Genomic DNA, 22,308 nt, shown 5'->3' with positions numbered 1-22,308 from the left:
TTCTTATAAAATAGTTCTTTTGTTATCACAGTTTTTGAATACAGAGGATATATATGTTTGAACAAAACAGAATCATTGAAAAGCAAGTACAGCCATTCTCTGACAGGAGAAAAAAATCACTGTGACATTATTTTACAAGAAACAAGATTTTAAAAAATGGGTGCAGCAGAAATTTTAATGATTATATTTGCTTGTTGAATTTTAATTTCATCACTTAATTGATATTTTATATTTAGTATCAACTCATACTGCAGATAGTTATATGAAAGCTTTAAAGACTTACAAATAAAGAAAAAGAAAGACACTTATTGCTTGTTAGTGAGATTATTGTTTTTGTCAATTTCAACAAAAGTTCCTCTCATGGACTGTGTCTTTAAAAGTAAGCATTAAATAATATGTTCTGTGGATTCAGCTTGACATAGTTCCCCCTGGGCTTCAGGGGGTGACATCTCCTTTACCAGCTCAATAGCTGAACTCCTGGAATATTAGCTTTGTGTGCTGAAGGAGAAGAGAATTTGTGGCTGGAGGATTGCTTTCTAATTTACTCGAGATTTTCTGATAATTTTGCCTTTCTGGTTTTTGGCATCAGTGATCTAAATTGACAGATCAATTGGGGGCAGAAACATACACTTGTCAGGTTCTTTCCAAAAGTGAGTCTGAGACCTAATGCTGCTTCCCAAGAACAGCTGCTGCTCTGCCTGTTCAAGGCCACCCCTACTGGAAATTGCTGCAATAGACTGATGGGTTCAGATACAGACAAAATGACTGCTTAGTGGTAAAGTCATGGCAGAACCATATGGTAAGTCAAGGAAATAAATAGAATTTTGTTACTTAATAGAATAGTTTTAAATCTCACAGTGAATAGAAATGGTGGATAATACCACACTGTGTTATTTCACTGTTATATATAACAGTTATGTCATCTTCTCCAAACTCAAAAGAACAACCATCATAAGAGTTTATGTTTAATGGCCCTCGAGCACAGATTAATTAAAAGAAACTAGCATAACAATCTGAAAATGCACTGAGACACTAACCATTTCTTATTCAAAAATTACATGCATCCAATATTCACATATTCCATATATGGAATTGGATTGTATAGTATGTGCTTGACAAGGGCTTTTGCCCGTCCAAACCAAAGTTAAAAGTGAAGGCGATAGACCCACCAAAGCAGTTCGAAAATGAGAGAAATAAGATCATGTGGTGATAAAGAAAATTTTTAGAGAAGTTTCAAGTTTCTTCATCTCTATGTGACTGCCTAAAATCAAATTTCCACTACCCCGTTACTGGACTACTCTACGTAGTTTTTCTGCTTTCATTATGTGCCCATGTCATCCATCCCCCTCCTGGGGGGCTGAGTGATCTTTGCAAAAATTAATCAGGCTACGTTGCATCCCTTCTTAAGTTCCGGTTGCAGTCTACAGAGTATCGCACTCTTCCAAAGGCTCCCAGCTCTACACCATCTTCTCTTGGTCCCCACCTCTGTGATGCCATTTCTGACTACTCTTCCAATTACTCTTTATAATTCCGATATACTGAATTTCTCTCTGTTTCTGTAACTGTTCAAGCTGTCTCTCATTTCTGTGTCTTTACATTTCCTGTATTCTTTGCCACAGACCCTTTCCCTTCTGGATTGTTTTTCATTCTCTGTTAAGATCAAATCACCAGAGAGGCCTTCCCCCATCAACCCCCATTTAGGTCTCCTAGGTTAATCAGTTCTTATTATATTATCCTCTTTTATTTTTTTCAGAATACTTGTTACTATCTGATTTTTATTTCTAGTCCACCTCCACCCACCTTTTGAATGTTTCATGAGGGTGGAAACATTGTCTGTCTTATTCATTGCTTTATTCCCAGTGTCTAGAACAATATTTGAAACATAGTATATGCACAATGAATATTTGCTGAATGATAAATGTTAAGTTTCTTTCATTTGGACCCAATAGTCTGATTCTAACTTTAGGTGAAATTGCATCATACTGATAGAGGTAGAGTAGGATAATCAAATAGTTCAGAAATCCCACTAGGGCATTGTAGATAGAGAGGGAACTTTAAGGGGTTTTGGGAAATCGCAGTAAGTTAATGATCACTCAAGAAAGCAATGGGAATATCCTGAAACAATGTGGACTTGTTTGACTCATAAAGCAGGGCAAGTCACTTAGCATCAAAGCCAGACAGGCTTGCTTAATAACAAAACCAAGCTAACTTGTTCAGCAACAAAACCATGCAATGGAGCCACGAGTCATGCCTCAAGACAGTAAAGCAATAGTGGAAAAATAAAGCCTACATCCTGCCCAGTGATGTCAACAAGTTAATGACCCCTGGGACATGCTCTCTGTACAAAAACAATAATTTAGGGAAAGGTGACATTTCAAAGTGAAAGACCCTCATTATACTGAGACCTGAAATAATTTTTTCATAGTGCCATGACAGTCCCGGATGCGCCAATATAGGGTCAAAAACTCCCCTGCCCGACATGTAGGAGGAGTTAATGATGGAAGACTCGAAGAACGAGGAAGAAAGTGGTCTTCTCTCCCTTCCCTCTTTTCCTTTGATTATAAAAATGTAACCCACTAAGTACCTGGGGCAGTGCAACACTCTCCTGCCCACGTGTAAACCTCACAAGTGTCCTATTCTAATAAATCACTTCTTATTCTAATAAATCACTTCTATCACTTTGCCTCTCACTGAATTCTTTTCTGTGCTGAGACATAAAGAACTGGAGCTCCTCGGAGTCCCTGAAACCTCACCTAGCGGTTTCAGTGTCAGTTTCTTGTGTATTCTATTCTCAGATTCTGTGACCTCAGAGGGTTTTCATGATTTACCTTTATTTCCTAAGCTTGGAAGAACTCCACACTAGATTTTATTATGGAGCAGGGATTGTTTTCTATGAGAATACTATGATTTACAAGATCCTCCCTACAATGCATTCTGGAGTAAGTTAGGGTATAAATGTATTTCAAATTAAAAGTAGATATATGGATGCCATTCCTGGCATCCCTTTTCCCACAAGCTGTGCATTTTGTATATGTAAGTTTGTATGACTTAACTTCTAGGTTTCTTTTTTTATCAATTTCTGGCACTTTCTATGGTTGTATCATAATGAAAAAAGCAAGATCCTTCAACAACAAATGGGGTATCTTTGCATCCTCCATCTTGTTCCACAATATACACGTACACACACATAAGTCAGAAATAGGAATTTTCAAAGAAACTGCTCTCATACACACCACACAGGTATAATCCACAGTATAAAAACCAAAGATATAAGCTGTCTGAGAAAGGAAAATAAGAAACCTAAAACACATTTCTCCTTTTTAAAAGAGAATCAGCTTTAATTTAAGTAAAACTGCAATGCAGATCATAGAGAACTGAAAATATATTTAAAAATCAGGTGTGGTACTTCAAATGTATCCCTTTATGCAGATAAGACAGCCAAATTTATAAGCTTTTAAACTAAACAATGAGCATTGGTTAACTGCAGATCAAATTGAAACAAAGTTCTCAAGTAGAACTAAATTTAATTACACTCTGTTCTCCATCAAAAGTGACAGATTTTTCTATTATATTTTCCTGACATTGAATAAAATAAGAAAAAAATGGCTTTTATTGTCACATTGTTTTATTGCAAAGCCTCTTTCTATCCATCTAAATTATACCTTTATATTTGTATGGAAGTCAAAGTTTGAATAACACGTTTGAGTTAATTATGGAAAACTATAAAAAAAAAAATCTCAGCTAGCAAGAAGATGAATTATACTTAATTTTAATCTCTTCAGAGATAATTAAACCCAAAATGCACTTTTAAGGTTTTGGAATTATATTAACATTATTACTCCTTTCTTACCTCCTAGTTTCTGTTGTTATTATTGTTGTTGTTGTTTTCTAAAATCTACACATACCACGGTGGAGATTTGCATTTTGGAACTGGCTATTTCAACTTGCAGTCTCCTTTGTGCAGATGTTACCATGAAGTTGAAATAAAAGTGCTTCTAACAGTTTCCAATTTTAAATACAACATATAATTCTAAATACAAATCTACTATGCAAATTTGTAGGTACTCACTGAATTAAATTTTGGTGTGAGGGAGAAAATAAAAAAAACAAAATCACCTGCATGTAATAACATCTATGTAATTTTATAATGTGCAATATTTTCTGCATAGCCACTGGAGATGTAATACCATCATATGAGGAATACACAGTCTGTTGGCAGAAAGGAAAGAAGTACATGATATGATAAGGGCTATGGTAGGAGCAAGTTTAAGGTTTGTACTAGGAAGACTTGCTGGAATTTAAACTGAAGTTTAAAGAATGGTTAAAAGTTATATAGTTCTTGGGACTTCCCTGGCGGTCCAGTGGTTAAGACTCCGTGCTCCCAGTGCAGGGGGCATGGGTTCCATCCCTGGTCAGGGAGCTGAGATTCTGAAAGCAGCACGGCACAACCAAAAACCTCCCAAAAAACCAAAATAATAATAATAAATAACAATTAAAGAGGTATATAGTTCTCATGTCACAACAACAGAACTTTCAAAGACCTCGATGTGAGGTATATTTGAAGAGTAAGAAAAAATCCTGTATGACTGGAATAAAGTATGAATAGGCCTTTCTGGGGATCTGTATGTACTGGTGAGGAACTATCAACTCCTTTCCTCATTTCCCTTCCTTCTCAATACCTGGAAATAACTCAATTCTGGTAAAAGTTTTTTCTTTATCTCCTTAAGCCTCCAACATTTCCTCTCTCCTCTCAGACTCACCTGATATCTTTGTTCTTTATTTCATTGAAAAAATAGGAGAAATCAGATGAGAACTTTTTAGATTACTGCCCTCCCACCTCAATACAAATCACCAAGTCAACCAACCTACCTACGTACTCAACCACATATCTGTCCTTCTTCCTATTAAAATGAAAGGGTCATGTGCCTAATACCAATTCCTCTACTTAATGGCCTGGGTTTCAGCCCCTTACACATATTCCTGGACATCCATTTTGCAGTTGGCTTCACTCTTTCTCTCTGTGGCGGGTGTTTTTTTTTTTTCTTCTCTACTGTACTGTTCACATCAGAATATAAATATTATGTGATGTCTCCCACCTCAAAAAAGAACCTCTTCTGACCCCACAATCCACTCTAATCCAATCTAGTGCTCCATTTGTCTGATCCCATTTACAGACACACACACTTACATACATATACACACACGCATACATTATCTCAAGGGTGGTCCATATTCATTATTTCACTTCATCTTCTTCTACTCTTTTTAAAGCTCTCCCTAAATAAGCTTTGCTCCCATTACTCTGTGAAAATTCTTTTGTCAAAGCCATTAATGGACTCCACGTTGCCAAATTCAATGGTCTTTTTTCCAGTCCTTAATAAACTCTTCAGCTTTTGATACATTTCATCACTACCACCTTCTTGTTTTCGTTACTCAGCATCAAAGATATAATTTTCTTCTTTTTCTTCCTTTCTCAATGAATACTACTGTTTAGTCTCCTTTCTGGTTCTTCCTCATTTTTCCAACCTCCAAATAATGGAGTGGCCCATTACTGAGTCTTCAGCTAGAATCTGTACCTACGTACTGCATCTAGAATTCAAGTCCTTCACTTCACTTCCATTTCTACAATCTTAGTCCAAACCACCATCACCTCTCACCTGATCTACTACTTTTGCTCTTGCTCTTTTCACTACATCCACAATGGAATTCTTCTATTTCAGCATGTGCCTCCTTCCAGGCATTAGCTCTCTGTGTCTAAAATATTCTTACCTTGGTGTTTGGATATCACTTCTTTCACATCTCTGATCAAAAGTCACCATGTTAGAGAGATCATGATATAACATACTAACTAAAATCACAATTTTCTCCCCTCCCCTTATCCCGCTTTATTTTCTTTCTAGCCCTTGTCTTGACTTGATTTTATTATTTGTTTGTTATTTTCCACCTTTCACTAGATTACAAAGCACCAAAAGAGCAGTCTTGGTTTTGTTTTCTGCTATATTCCCAGCGATTAGAATTCTGCCTAGAACAGAGTTGCCACTGAAAATTTCTTATTAAGTTATTATCTAACAAAATTATTGTCTCACAAAATGGGATCTAGGGGAGGAGACGATAATTCTGTACTCCAAAAGAGGTGGGGGAAAAACAGAATAAAACTGAGAATGAAACAGCCTTTTGCATGCAGTTGTGTTTAATATGTTAGGATTCTAATAAGGTATTCAAAATTTCATAGTCTTCAGAAACTATTTTGCATTTACCTATTTTTCTCTTGCCAAACTTAGTTTGTCTTCATTTGTGGCAGGGATGGCAGATGGGACCTTTCTATTTTTGAAACTACATTCCTGATGGTAAAGTGTTTTAGGCATAAAATGTAACATCTTCAATACCTGTTTCCCTAAATCCACATCCTTCTCCCCGAAACACATATAATCTCACCTTTCTGACATACACACACAATTGTTTAAAAATGTTCTGAATCCCTTGATGACAAGATTAATGCACTCATGTTAAATCTCCTGAACCTTTACCTTCACCAGACAAGCATTGCTTCCTTTGTATTACAAAGAAAGGGTCGGTTGCATAACTTCATGTGTTTTAAAACAAGTCAAATTATTTCAGAACTTACGTTTAAAGATTAAAGTTGGAGTGAGCAAACTTAGGATAAATATTAAAAACTAAATCCATTTCTTTAGGCCCAAACAGGGTTGCCACTAACATGCAAAGGTAGCAGGAGAGAGTTCAAAGAAAGGATCTAAGAGAGATATTTATGTTCTGACTGGAGCCCACGGCATATTTAGTTTTTGGATAGAAGCTTGATACCTGACAGTGATCATTTCCCTACCATCAATCAAGAGAATAAATTTATACCTTGTATCTTGAATCTATTCCAAAGTTCACACTTAGAATTTCAAAGCCATCGTGTGCTCAGGAAACATCCTTTAAGACTGGGGATAATGGAATGGAGAGACAGATAAATAGAAATGAGAGGCAGAAGTAGTCAGAGCATAAATTATTTGGACCAGGGTAGTTTTGACTACCTTCATTGGTTTTTTAAAAAAATATATAATATAAGCAGGTACATGCATTTTTTTAAATGACAAAACCAATCAACTACTATACAGAAAATTTGCAAAATAGAAAAAATACATGTAAGTTCAGCACCATGACATAAATACTGTTACTGTTTTAGGGTAATTATTCTAAATTTTCTTTATTTCCCATGCATTTTAAAAGCTTGTATCACTTATGTTTCTTCTTCTCATGCTAACGTCAGAATAATATATCAAAATGCCTTTCCATGGATCACCTCTGCCTATTTAGGACCTCTAGTCTCCTCAAATCCCTTCCCATCTTGTTTTGTTTTCCCCAGGAAGTGTTTCAAGTGTATGCATGAAATAGTCTCCTTGCTTCCATTTGACTTCTATCATTTTCTTCTCGCCAGTATTGGCTCATGATTTTGATACCTTCTGAGACTGCCTATGCCACTGTTCTTTTCATTCCCATGGCTTCTGAAGCCTGCCTTAGGCACTAATAAGGTTGAGATGCTGCTGTGATGTCCTCTAAAGACACATCCCACAGGAACGATTCCCTCTCACAGCTCAGAGAGCATCTATTTCATATTCCAATGAGCACCAATAGTACCTCTAGGTAGAGACGTAATGTCCTAGTCATCACCACTGCTGACACACTTTTTTAAATGTTAATGTGTCTTGTGTTCCCAGTGCCTCACTAGAAGATTTCATAAATACTCCTGCTTTATAATAGCATCTTTCCATTTGGACTCAGGCACAAGCTTCCTCAGGATAAAATAATTGATATTTCAACGGACTTAGCCCCTCATGTAAATGAATTCTTGATAGGTCCAATATGGCAGTTCTGTTATCCTGCATCAGTTTTCAGTATTTTAACATGTAATATAGAATAGATTTTCAAATTTAGGTCCTTGCTAAATATAGTTATGATTATAGTATATTATCCTGATTGTTTTTACTTAACATTACATAATTAGCATCTTTCATGAGTCTGTATTTTAATGTAATGTTCATAATTTTTATAGTTTAGTATATGTGTTTGAGAGAATTCAGTGCAAAAATAGGGGTATCTGATCCAAATAATCCTTTCTCCTAGCATGTTAACATTATTTTGTGTGTATGGTAGAGGAAAAGAAATAAAATAATAAATGTTTTGGTGTTACTATTCCATAATGGAGTTAAATGATGTAGTAGTACAGCTAGAAACATGAGCCAGAATCTTTCCTTATCTTAATATTAGACTAGAACTTCATGTTCTAAGTTTCTGACTCATGACTTTAATATTCTCCATGTACCTCTCTCTTCAAGTACAATAACATGTTGTTTCAGTAAATCTTACGCATGACCTCCTTGTACAGTTTGTTCATTTCAACAAATATTTATTGAACTACATTATGCGTTGAGCACTGTGTTAGATGTTGTGGGTACAAAGGAACAATAAGATAGGGTTCCTGCTCTGAGCCACATGGCTCGTTTTCTCCGGAAACTGTATATCCACATCCATCACTTCTATCTACTGACTTTTTTGCAAACAAGGAAAAAAATCTAATAGAAAAGGAGAATAAAACCAGAAGGAATCAATTAAATATTCCTCAGGGAAACTTATTAGAATAGAAAAAAGATGAAGACCAAAAAAGATCAATAGCTTAAAATTTTACCTGAGTGCACCGCTAGTTATCAATAGATGATTTTAATTTAAGATGCCTTTTTATGTCTATTTTATACCAAATCTAAAATGCATGCAATAAATGCTTTTTGTAAAAATATCTATTTAAACCAACGGAATAAATATCTTTGACATGAAGTAAGAAGAGCCTTTTGAACCCTCAAAGAGAGTTTCTGGAGCTTTCTATTAATCAGAGGAAGCATTTCAAGCCAGTATTGGTGGAGGCTGGGTCGGGGGGAAACAACAGTAAGCTCACATTCACAGGATTTGTCTGCACTCTAGTAGAGGGAATACTGAATTTTCCCTTTGAAACAGAAGGAATAAGGATTTGCATTTTTGACAGTGATTCCTCATGCCACTAAATCCTAATGTTTTCTGTTTATATATGTAAGACTCTTATTTAAAATAACAAAAACATTTAGTCAGCAAGGAACAGTTAGATGTATGTCATTACAATATATATATTCACCACAGCTTGGAGAAATAATTATTGTTAGGATCAGCAAAGTCAAACTAAACAAACAGAGCCTGTCAACTGACTAACTCCTCAGGGAAGCAATCTCCTCTAGATAGTGAATGTTTCAAGGATTATCAAAACCATTGTCGAGAAAGTGTGAATTTGTGCTTTCTTATGTCCAGAGGGATCATGAAATGTATAAAGATTAGGAAAGAGAAAATAATTAGTTGATGCTTTTCCTAATTTTGCTTCATATACTATAACTAGTATTATCTATAAATCAATGAGCAACCTGAATATTAGTGACCATCCATGTTCAAATATATTAGAAAGCAAATGAAAAATAGTTATAAATATTGAATAATTAATTATAGTTGTAACCTCTCACATAATGATATAGGCACATGTGTTCACAAAATACAATCTAGATGCCTATTTCTTAAAACATGAATTATAAGAATAATGAGTAAAATCAAATATTATTTATATTCATATAAAAATAATCTATTTTAATTAGATTTTTTTTTTTCGTCTTGGAGAAAATAACTCAGTTATAGAAATCAGAAATTATAGTTTTGTGCCTAACATATTGGGAGAATATGGGGAGCATGAAGATATTTCGGTGGATGTAAACACATGTAATTCAAAATTACGCCAAAATTCAAATTGGGAATTAGAGACTAAGAATGGAGAATACTATGTGTGCATTTGTGTGTTCTTTGTTCTAATTCTTAATTTAGGTCGGTTATATTTCAAATTAATATAGCAAATATTTTTCAGTAGGAGCCATGATGTGGGTTAGGTCTCAGGGATAATGGAATGACTACCACATAGTTTTTGCCTGTAAGTAGCTTGAAATCTAGTAATGGTACAAAGAAGCACATAATCATGTACAGTTATCTCTTGGCATCTAGTATCTGAGGGGGACTGGTTCCAGGTACTCCCCCCCACACCTCCACAGATACCAAAATCTGCCAATGCTAAAATCCTTTATATAAAATGGTGTAGTATTTGCATATGAGTTATGCACATCCTCCTGTATACTTTAAATCATCTCTAGATTACTTATAATACCTAATACTATGTAAATATTATGTAAATACATGCTGGTGAATGGCAAATCCAAGTTTTGCTTTTTGGAATTTCTGTAATTTTTTTTCCAAATATCTTTGATCTGTAGTTGACTGAATCCATGGAAGATGCTGAAACAGAATAGAAAGGTCTGACTGCAAAAGTAAAAACAAAATGAGCATCATAAAAGATTTTTAAAAAGAGGCGTTTTCCAGGGTAGAGCGGAATAGACTTCTGTCAAGAACAGTCAGGAAAAGCTTCATGGTGAAAGTGATGAAGGACAATTTAGTTTATACAGCAGGAAATAGTATTAGACTTAACTTCTATAAGCAAATTACCAGCTTATATATAATTTGTAAGGAAGCACAGTATTAAAAAAGCATAATATGGTTGTGTAGAAGTATTTTCAAGGTGAACAATACAAAATATTGTCCTTTTAAAGAGAGGAGAGAATACTTCCACTCTTTTACCTCCATTTCTGCTTATCCATGCCCTGGCAAGTTCCCATGGGGAGAGAAGATGTTAATCTTATTGATCAGAATGTAAAACATTTTAATTGCTCCTCATTAGAATGAAAGCTCCTGTTGAGGGCAGAGATTTTTGTAGGTTGTATTTATTGATATGTCTTTAAACCCTAGAACAGTGCCTGGTATATAATAGGTACTTATAAATATGTACTGAATGAATGAAAAGGCACTAGCAATGGTGGCTATGATGCATTTTTAAGTGGTTGTTTACATCTATCACACTGTGTGCTCTTTGAAGGTAGGAACTACATCTTAATTGACTTTTATAAACATATAGATGTGTTGAGAAATGTTTAATACTTTGGAATGATTGGATGTCAGAAAAAAATATTAATGAGGAGCCCCACAAGCTACACGAAAAGGGCAAATGTCTTGGCATTTCAAATAGAATAAATTTAAGTAAACAAGCTATCAAACATTTAAAGGAAGTCAAATAGGTTTTGACCTTTTCAATTTCATCCATCCTTTAACCCAAAGACATTATTAGATTTAAATTACAATGCTTGTATAAATGAATTTCAGTTGAACTAGTTATCTTTGTGAGAAAACAAAATGTATCCAGTGTCAGTTGATCTAACTATGTGGTGGAAAATAAGAATTTGTCACAAAGGAGAGGTTGATGATGCCAACTTATTGCTTTTGCTATTGCAGGAAAAGACTTGAAAACACAAGTTGCACTTCCATGTGTTTATTTGGGATCACTCCAAAAGAAAAAAACTCTAAGCAACACAAAAGGAATTTCACCTTTGCCATTTACAGGATGAAGCAAAGGATTTTGAAGAATTTCTTTCCCCAGATTTGTAGCAAAGATGTCTCTGGAAATTTGACCTTTAAAAGATGACTATCTACTTCAAGCACTCTCCTTTTCTTACTTTCTTCTGAATTTACATGCCAAACAGGAAAAGTAATTTCCATTACATTATGAACTGGTCATCCCCTCCCTTACTGCATTTTCTCAGGGTCAACACTATCTTGAGCAGTAATGGAAGCCTACTATAGCTGAGGTGGTAGAAGGACCTGCTCAAATTGAAATAGAAATCTTAAAATTTATGCCTGAAGTTTAGTATCATTGATGGTTCTGGTAATCAGATATAATGAGGTAGAAAGCTATAGAAATTACAAATCAGATATTTCCCACTAATAGAAATTTTCTAAAACATCCCCTTTAAGCAAATTATTTGCATAATAAGTGACAAAGATGATATTTTCCACATAGTTGAAAAGAGAATGTTTCTGGCTCTAAGCAATTTTTAAGCTAAAAGACATAACTTATCCTTAGGCAAGATTCACTAAAAATATATTGATTTTTTCTGTGCGTGTGAATTCTCATATATTTGGAATATATGAAAAACTCCTGCTTTGTTATTATATATGTGTACCTAAGTGGTGGGTTACAGTTTGCCTTTCTAATCATCTGCCTACCTAATTACCTATGCAATATTTAGAATGGAACTGGGTTGTTGTGAAGCAGAGTTTTAATTAACCAAAGAAGAATGTAGTTCTGGAAATCACATGTGTACTAGAATCATCATAATCTAGATGCTAATAAATAATGACTTGGGGGCAGAGTCAAGATGGCAGAGTAGGAGGACATGGAGTTTGCATCTCCTCACAACTAGGGCACCTACTTTGACAACCAAGGGGATGGGAGGAACACCCAAGTGACCAGGTAGCATGTTGAGGGGAGTGGGGGCGGGGGAGGAGAAGTGGAGGCAGGATGGGACCTGCACCCCTGAGGGGCAGCTGGGGAGGGGAGGGGTTCCTATGGGTGGAGAGGCCCACTCACCATGAGTGGATCAAGGGGGATGGGGAGAGACCCTCAGGGGTTTGGAGGACCGGAGGGGAACGTGGTTAGTGTTTCCCCCGCCCACTTGGGCCCCAGGGAGCCTGCTGGAGTCCAGGCCTGGTCCTCCATCCTCTGAGGCCCCCTATGGCTGCGTGGGTCTTGGGGGCATGGGAGGGAGGCGGGGAGGTAGAGTAGAGGTGAACAGGGAGGGACCCTTGGGGATTGGAGGATCGGGGGAAATGCAGCTGGAATTTCCTCCACACAATCGGGTCCTGGAGAGCCTGCTGAGGTCCTGGCCTGATCCTTTGCACTCTGGGGCCAGAGGCACTCCGGGGCCCCCTATGGCCTGCGCTGAGCCTAAGCCCTGCCCCCCAACACCCCAGGGCCTTATCTGGCCTTGTGGGTCCTAAGCATAGGGCTCACCCCCCAACTAAACCCCACCCCACCTAAGCCCTGCCCCCACCTAGGTCCCGTCCCCCACAGCCAAGGCCTTTCCCAGCCTTTTATCTTTTTTTGCTATTGTGGTTCTATTTTACCTTCTGGTTGTTGTTTCATTTATATTTTTATTTTTTCTAATATACCCATTAGTTTTCTAACTTTATTTTATTTTTTATTTGTTATTGTTCTGATCCTTTTTTTTTTTCCATGCTACATGGCTTGCATGATTTTGGTTCATGGGCCAGGGGTCAGGCCTGAGCTCCTGTGGTGGGAGCACTGAGTCCAAACCACTGGACTAACAGAGAACCTCAGATCCCAGGGAATATTATCGGAATGAAGTCTCCTGGAGGTCCTCATCTCAGCACCAAGACCCAGCTCTACCCAACTGCATGCAAACTCCAGTGCTGGAAGCCTCAGGCCAACCAACCAGTAAGACAGGAACTCAGTCCCACCCATCAAAAAAAAAAATGAGGGCTTCCCTGGTGGCGCAGTGGTTGAGAATCTGCCTGCCAATGCAGGGGACACTGGTTCAAGTCCTGATCTGGGAAGATCCCACATGCCGCGGAGCAGCTGGGCCCGTGAGCCACAACTACTGAGCCTGTGCGTCGGGAGCCTGTGCTCCGCAACAAGAGAGGCCGCGATAGTGAGGGGCCCATGCACTGCAAAGAAGAGTGGCCCATGCTCGCCACAACTGGAGAAACTCCTCGCACAGAAACGAAGACCCAACACAGCTAAAAATAAATAAATACATTTATTAAAAAAACAAAATGAGATGACAAAAAATGTGTTACAGATGAAGGAGCAAGGTAAAAACTACAAGACAAAATAAATGAAGAGAAAAAAGGCAACCTACCTGAAAAAGAATTCAGAGTAATGATAGTAAAGATGATCCAAAATCTCGGAAATAGAATGGAGGCATGGATCGAGAAAATACAGGAAATGCTTAACAAAGACCTAGAAGAATTAAAGAACAAACAAACAGAGATGAACAACACAAAAACTGAAATGAAAAATACACTAGAAGGAATCAATAGCAGAATAACTGAGGCAGAAGAAAGAATAAGTGAGCTGGAAGATACAATGGTGGAAATAACTGCCAAGGAGCAGAATAAGAAAAAAGAATGAAAAGAATTGAGTACAGTCTCAGAGACCTCTGGAACAACACTAAATGCACCAACATTTGAATTATAGGGGTCCCAGAAGAAGAAGAGAAAAAGAAAGGGTCTGAGAAAATATTCAAAGAGATTATAGTCGAAAACTTCCCTAACATGGGAAAGGAAATAACCATCCAAGTCCAGGAAGCACAGAGAATACCATACAGGATAAACCCTAGGAGAAACACACCAAGACACATATTAATCAAACAGACAAAAATTAAATTCAAAGAAAAAATATTAAAAGCAGCAAAGGAAAAGCAACAAATAACATACAAGGAATCCCCATAAGGTTATCAGCTGATTTCTCAGCAGAACTCTGCAGGCCAGAAGGGAGTGGCAGGACATATTTAAAATGATGAAAGGGAAAAACCTACAACAGAGATTACTCTATCAGCAAGGATCTCGTTCAGATTCAACAGAGAAATAAAAAGCTTTACAGACAAGCAAAAGCTAAGAGAATTCAGCAGCACCAGACCAGACCAGCTTTGCAACAAATGCTAAAGAATTTCTTTAGGCAGGAAACACAAGAGAAGAAAAACGCTTACAAAAACAAACCCAAAACAATTAAGAAAATGGTCATAGGAACATACATATCGATAACTACCTTAAATGTAAATGGATTAAATGTTCCAACCAAAAGACACAGACTGGCTGAATGGATACAAAAACAAGACCTGTATATATGCTGTCTACAAGAGACCCACTTCAGACCTAGGGACACATACAGACTGAATGTGAGGGGTTGGAAAAAGATATTCCATGCAAATGGAAATCAAAAGCAAGCTGGAGTAGCAATTCTCATATCAGACAAAATAGACTTTAAAATAAAGACTATTACAAGAGACAAAGGACACTACATAATGATCAAGGGATCAATCCAAGAAGAAGATATAACAATTGTAAATATTTATGCACCCAACATAGTAGCACCTCAGTACATAAGGCAAATGCTAACAGCCATAAAAGGGGAAATAGACAGTAACACAATAACAGTAGGGGACTTTAACACCCCACTTACACCAAAGGACAGATCTTCCAGACAGAAAATAAATAAGGAAACACAAGCTTTAAATGACACAATAGACTGATAGATTTAATTGATATTTATAGGACATTCCACCCAAAAGCAGCAGAATACACTTTCTTCTCAAGTGCACATGGAACATTCTCCAGGGTAGATCACATCTTGGGTCACAAATCAAGCATCAGAAACATAAGAAAATTGAAAATCAAGCATCATTTCCGACCACGATGCTATGAGATTAGAAATCAATTACAGGAAAAAAAACCTGTAAAAACCACAAACACATAGAAGCCAAAAATTCACTGCTAAATAACCAAGAGATCAGTGAAGAAATCAAAGAGGAAATTTAAAAAAAATCGAGAAACAAATAACAACAAATATACAATAACCCAAAACCTATGGGATGCAGCAAAAGCAGTTCTAAGAGGGGAGTTTATAGCAATTCAATCTCACCTCAAGAAACAAGAAGTCTCAAATAAACAATCTAACCTTACACCTAAAGCAACTAGCGAAAGAAGAACAAAGAAAACACAAATTCAGTAGAAGGAAAGAAAACATAAAGATCAGAGTAGAAATAAATGAAATAGAAATGAAGAAAAAAATAGCAAAGATAAATAAAACTACAAGTTGGTTCTTTGAGAAGATAAAATTGAGAAATCTTTAGTCAGACTCATCAAGAAAAAAAAGGAGAGGACACAAATCAATAAAATTAGAAATGAAAAAGGAGAAATTACAACTGACACCACAGAAATACAAAGGATCATAAGAGACCACTACAAGCAACTGTATGCCAATAAAATGGGCAACCTGGAAGAAATGGACAAATTCTTGGAAAGGAACAATTTTCCAAGACGGAACCAGGAAGAATTAGAAAATATAAACAGACCAATCACAAGTAATGAAAATGAAACTGTGATTAAAAATCTTCCAACAAACAAAAGCCCAGGACCAGATGGCTTCACAGGTGCATTCTATCAAACATTTAGAGAAGAGCTAGCACTTATCCTTCTCAAACTCTTCCAAAAAATTGCAGAGGGAGGAACACTCCCAAATTCATTCTATGAGACCACCATCACCCTGATACCCAAACCAAAGATATCACAAAAAAAGAAAATTACAGACCAATATCACTGATGAACATAGATGCAAAAATCCTCAACAAAATACTAGCAAACAGAATCCAACAACACATTAAAAGGATCATACATCATGATCAAGAGGGATTTATCCCAGGATGCAAGGATTCTTCAATATATGCAAATCAATCAATGTGATACACCATATCAACAAATTAAAGAATAAAAACCATATGATCATCTCAATAGATGCAGAAAAAGCTTTTGACAAAATTCAACACCCATTTATGATTAAAAACTCTTCAGAAAATGGGCATAGAGGGACCTACCTCAACATAATAAAGGCCATATATGACAAAATCACAGCAAACATCATTCTCAATGATGAAAAACTGAAAGCATTTCCACTAAGATCAGGAACAAGACAAGGATGTCCACTCTTGCCACTCTTATTCAACACAGTTTTGGAAGTCCTAGCCACAGCAATCAGAGAAGAAAGAGAAATAAAAGGAATATAAATTGGAAAAGAAGTGAAACTGTCACTGTTTCCAGATGACATGACACTATACATAGAAAATGCTAAAGATGCCACCAGAAAACTACTAGAGCTAATCAATGAATTTAGTAAAGTCACAGGATACAAAATTAATACATAGAAATCTCTTGCATTAATTAATTAGTTAATGTTAATGTTAATACACTAACAACAAAAGGTCAGAAAGAGAAATTAAGAAAACAATGCCATTTACCATCACAACAAAAAGAATAAAATACCTAGGAATAAATCTAGGTGAAAGACCCTTATTCAGAAAACTATAAAACACTAATGAAAGAAATCAAAGATGACACAAACAGATGGAGAGATATACCATGTTCTTGGATTGGAAGAATCAACATTGTGAAAATGACTATACTACCCAGAGCAATCTACAGATTCAGTGCAATCTCTATCAAATTGCCAATGGCATTTTTCACAACATTAGAACAAAAGATTTTACAATTTTATGGAGACACAAAAGATCCCGAATAGCCAAAGCAATCTTGAGAAAGAAAAAATGGAGCTGAAGGAATCACGTGTCCTGACTTCAAATTATCCTACAAATCTACAGTAATCAAGACACTATAGTACTGGCACAAAAACAGAAATATAGATTAATGGAACAGGATAGAAAGCCCAGAGGTAAACCCATACACCTATGGTCACCTAATCTATGAAAAAGGAGGCAAAAATATATAATAGAGAAAAGACACACTGTTCAATAAATTGTCCTGAGAAAACTGGACAGCCACATGTAAAAGAATGAAATCAGAACACTCCCTAACATCATACACAAAAATAAACTTAAAATGGATTAAAGACCTAAACATAAGACTGGACACTATAAATCTCTTAGAGGAAAAACAGTCTTTGACATACACCACAGCAAGATCTTTTTTGACGCACCCCCTAGACTAATGAAAATAAAAACAAAAATAAACAAATGGGAGCTAATGAAACTTAAAAGCTTTTGCACAGCAAAGAAAACCATAAGCGAGATGAAAAGACAACCCTCAGAATGTGAGAAAATATTTGCAAGCAAAGCAATGGACAAAGGATTAATCTCCAAAATATACAAACAGCTCATGGAGCTCAATATCAAAAAAACAAACAACCCAATCAAAAAATGGGCAGAAGATCTAAATAGACATCTCTCCAAAGAAGACATACAAGTGGACAAGAGGCACATGAAAAGATGCTCAACATCAGTAGTTATTAGAGAAATGCAAATCACAACTGCAATGAGGTATCACCTCACACCAGTCAGAATGGCCATCATCAAAAAATCTACAAACAGTAAGTGCTGGAGAGGGTATGGAGAAAAGGGAACCCTCTTGCACTGTTGGTGGGAATGTTAATTGATACAGCCACTATGGAGAACAGTATGGAGGTTCCTTAAAAACCTAAAAATAGAACTACCATATGACACAGCAATCCCACTACTGGGCATGTACCCTGAGAAAACCATAATTCGAAAGGACACATGTACCCCAATATTCATTGCAGCACTATTTACAATAGCCAGGACATGGAAACAACCTAAATGTCCAAAGACACATGAATGGATAAAGAAGATGTGGTACATATATACAATGGAATATTACTCAACCATAAAGAGGAACAAAACTGGGTCATTTGTAGAGATGTGGATGGACCTAGAGTCTGTCATACAGAGTAAAGTAAGTCAGAAAGAGAAAAACAAATATCGTACATTAACGCATATATGTGGACTCTAGAAAAATGGTACAGATGAACCTATTTCCAGGGCAGGAATAGAGACACAGACATAGAGAATGAACATGTGGACACGGAGTCGGGAAGGGGAGGGTGGGACGAACTGGGTGATTAGAATTGACATATATACACTACCATGCGTAAAATAGATAGCTAGTGGGAACCTGCTATAAAGCACAGGAAGCTCAGCTTGGTGCTCTGTGATGACCAAGGTGGGTGGGATGGGGGCGGGATGGGAGGGAGGTCCAAGAGGGAGGGGATATATGTATACATATAGTTGATTCACTTCACTGTACAGTAGAAACTAACACAACATTGTAAAGCAATTATACTCCAATTAAAAAAAAAAATGCCTTTATGTTACTAAGTTACTGAAAAATCTCAGAATCTATATATTTGAGTTCTGAACATGTGATACATGATTGAAAGGGTATTTATATATTTCTTATTTGAAATTCTATTAGATTTTTCCAACTCACATAAATTGTGGAATTTGTCATTTTCATTTTAGTAACATTATAATAGTATTATTTTGCATTTGTGGGAATTTTTAGTTGACAGTGAATATGCACATCAATTATATTATTTAATCCCAAACAAAAACCTTCTAACAAAGACAAAAGTTATAGGAAGTTAGGAAATTAAAGCTTAAAGGGGGTAAGTGACTTGCTAAAGTTTGCCAGTTTCAACAAGATGGTCTCACTTCTCTGATTATTTCTCTTTGTGGAAAAATTTAAAGTTAAGAATTCTACATGTTTATTTAACAAATCAATATTAGCTCAATATTCATTCTTTTTCTGGTGCTTGACTAAGACGAAAGTCACAAATAGGTTCAAAAAGTTTCTTCTCAAATAAATTAAACATAAGTTAACATAAGATGTATCACCAAATGCCTTACTCATGGTCAGATCTGGAAAGAAAGGCAGTAAGGCAGAGTATTTGAGAACACAGAGTCTGAGTCTTGGTTTGAACCCTGACTGGGCTACTGACTGTATGTATGTCCTTGGACTATTTATTTTCTCTGCTCTTCAGTTTTTTTTCATATGAATATGGTAAAAATTACACCTATTTCCAGGGGCTGTGGTGTGAATGAATGTAGTAAAACATGTATAAAGTTTAGAAGAGTGCCTACCTATTTGATATTTTAATCTAGTGAGAAGACAAATAAAGAGTAGTCCCCTACTTATGGTATTCAGTCAGTGAATATGTGTGTACATATTTATGTCTATCAAGGAGAAAAAACAGAATTAATAATTGGCATCTGGATAAGGGGAGACAATGAGTTTCAATGTGAGAAGGTGAGAATTTGTTTGGAATGTCACCATTCACTAATACAGAACACCTATGACTGACTCCTGTGGGATGTTCTTTGGTCTTATGTAGAGAAACACTCCCTGATGCTACACAGCCGTCCATATGTGGCATTACCTATAATGATGGGTAAATATCTAATAAACTCTAGAAAAACAGCTGTAATCTGCCAGCAGTGGAGTAGGGACTCAGTGATAATTGAGGGATCTCATTTATTCTCTCTTACATTTTTAAATCTAGATTTACTCTGTTGTATCATATGTGGTGTAATCTTAGGAATTTCGCAAAACGAATGCCTTTGATCCTCAATGTGAATTAAACATGTTTTAGAAAGAAAGCGTTATGTTGCAGGAAACAGTTTTCTCCGTAAGCCACTTATATGCAAGTCTGTTTTCAAAGAGCTAAGTTTCTCTGATAAAGTTTCAGTGCTTACCCGTAAGCAGCTAGGAATCTGGAAGCAAGCCAGGTGGTTAGCACTCAACACATTTAAAGCAAAACCAATACTGTAGGCTGGCAGACACTTTGATGTTAATGGCACATTAGATTACTCCTCAGACTTTTATTACAAGGACTCCAAATGTGCAGCCTTTGATAGCTGACAGTCTTGCTGTGTTTCAAGGAGTGGAACCTTTAATCTCCCTCTGAGCTGTTAGGTTTCACAGTTGTATTACCACACCCTTGAAGGTTTGTTGGTGAATTCCAGGACAATTTCTTTCTGCTAAGACTAGAACGGAAGGGTGAATTACGCATCCTTGATAACGGCGAAGCAGAAGAATTGCAATTTCATTTATTTTATAGTTTCTTCTTTTTATTATGATTAGAAATTCTCTTTCTAAGCATGTATGGTATGAGCATCTAACAATATTCATAAATTTTGTTTAAATAACTCAAAAAATAACTGATTTTTTTTCCTTTGGAACTATATATAATCTTTCAAAACAAGTTTTCTCTGTGAAATGAAATTATAGTAAGTATATGTATAAATTATATTTCTAGCATTTTTTACTCTCAAAATCAGTTAAAGACAACTCAGCTATGTTCTTTTCATTCCATTATGACTTCAAGAGTTTATGATTTATTTTCTAATATATATAGGTTTATCAGAAGTATTTTGTAGTTCATTAAGTGCTCTTATCTGAAACTGGATATGCTACTGTCACTTGATACTTAATAATCATTTATTCTGTATTAAAAATAATATATGTCATCATGGTAGGAATCGTAAAAACAATAAAAAGGCATGAATGTCGACTAAGATGAAAATTTCTTATATAATACATACAATTCACTTTGAAAAATCATCTAGTTTAGTTTGTTTAAAAATCTGTACATTTATGAATTATGTACCTATGAAACATGTACATATATGTATATATATGAATTCTAAAGATAATCTGAAAATAATATATTTAAATAGAATTATTTTAAATAGAAAGTGATATAACCTCATCCTACTGTTGGGTGAGGTAATCAACAGGATGTGTCTGCTGGTTGACCCATGAGCTGGACCCAGATAATCAGCGGCTCCTCACCCCCACCCCTGTCCCTGGAATGCGTGTTCTTGCATTCCCTGTACTAGAAACTGCCCAAGGACATAGCCTTGAGATAGCAATGTGGTTTTGAGACCACCTGGATGGTATACATGCCTGAACCCAGTTAGGGCCTCTATATAAACTTTTAACTTTCTGATGGGTGGGCGTGGAGATCTACTCATCTTGGATAAGCCTTGCAAGTAAGTTGCCTTTCTTATTAAAACTGCCACCTACCAATCTAGAATTGTTTGCCTCTTTCTTCAGTCTCTCCCTGCCCTCTGTGTACAGGGGCAATTCGCAAACCAACAGTCGACGAGCCACCCAGGAGAACAAAGGAATGAGTCTTGGGAAAGAGGCAGCTACAGGGGAAATCTTGAGTTGGCCACTGACCTCTCTGTTATGGGGGGTGGCCCATATACTAGATGCTTGTGGATCACTGCATGAGTACAGGATGCCCCCAAAACTAGCTGCTTTAATGTACTTGCTTGAGAAACTGTACATTGTGCACTGTGGCAAAAAAGGGAAAACAAATGACTGTTGCAGGGGGCTGGCCTTCACTGCAGGTAGTTCGGCCAGCCACCAATGCCCAACTAGAGGCTGAAGCTTGAACTGGAAAGTTGGAATAAAAACTGAAGTCATAGAAGGACATGCAGGTGTCCTCTACTCTGTTAGCTTCAGGGCTAGCAGACAGATAGGAGAGCAGAATAATAAGTTGGAGACCTGGAAATTTACACACTGCTGAAGTTTAAGGTTCAAGAACTTATGACCAAAGTAGGACATTAAGATGAAGAATCCCTGGGGAAGTAAGGAGAGTGAAGGGGAGGAGGTTGTGGTGATTGATAATGAAATAAACAGAATGGCCCATTCCATCCACCCCTTAATACAAAGAAAAATTTAAAACTGTGATTACCCTAGATTCCTGATAATAAAAAAATATACCCCAAAACTCCTACAAGAAAA

General features: G+C 36.4%; 2 protein-coding genes across 11 annotated transcripts in view; both read right to left on the bottom strand.

Annotated features, from left to right (window-relative positions):
• Positions 1-22,308, bottom strand: part of MGAT4C (MGAT4 family member C) — an 828,975-nt gene that overhangs the window by 155,165 nt on the left and 651,502 nt on the right. The window contains exon 2 of one of the 10 annotated variants that reach the window (XM_082419027.1): positions 6,868-6,944. The exons of 8 other annotated variants lie outside the window; for them this stretch is intronic. The gene's annotated coding sequence lies outside the window, so the exon portion shown is untranslated. Of the gene's footprint in view, positions 1-6,867; positions 18,718-22,308 lie in introns of those variants that run through there. One more of the 10 variants, XM_082419026.1, reaches the window with a different exon arrangement.
• RASSF9 (Ras association domain family member 9) overlaps positions 1-22,308 on the bottom strand; it is a 417,955-nt gene that overhangs the window by 304,602 nt on the left and 91,045 nt on the right. The gene's annotated exons all lie outside the window — the stretch shown is intronic.

Source organism: Balaenoptera physalus (assembly GCF_965194825.1).
Source record: "Balaenoptera physalus genome assembly, chromosome: 13".
NCBI lineage: Eukaryota > Metazoa > Chordata > Mammalia > Artiodactyla > Balaenopteridae > Balaenoptera > Balaenoptera physalus.
Note: the sequence above shows the minus strand (reverse complement) of the source record. Positions and strands in the feature narration are given on the sequence as shown.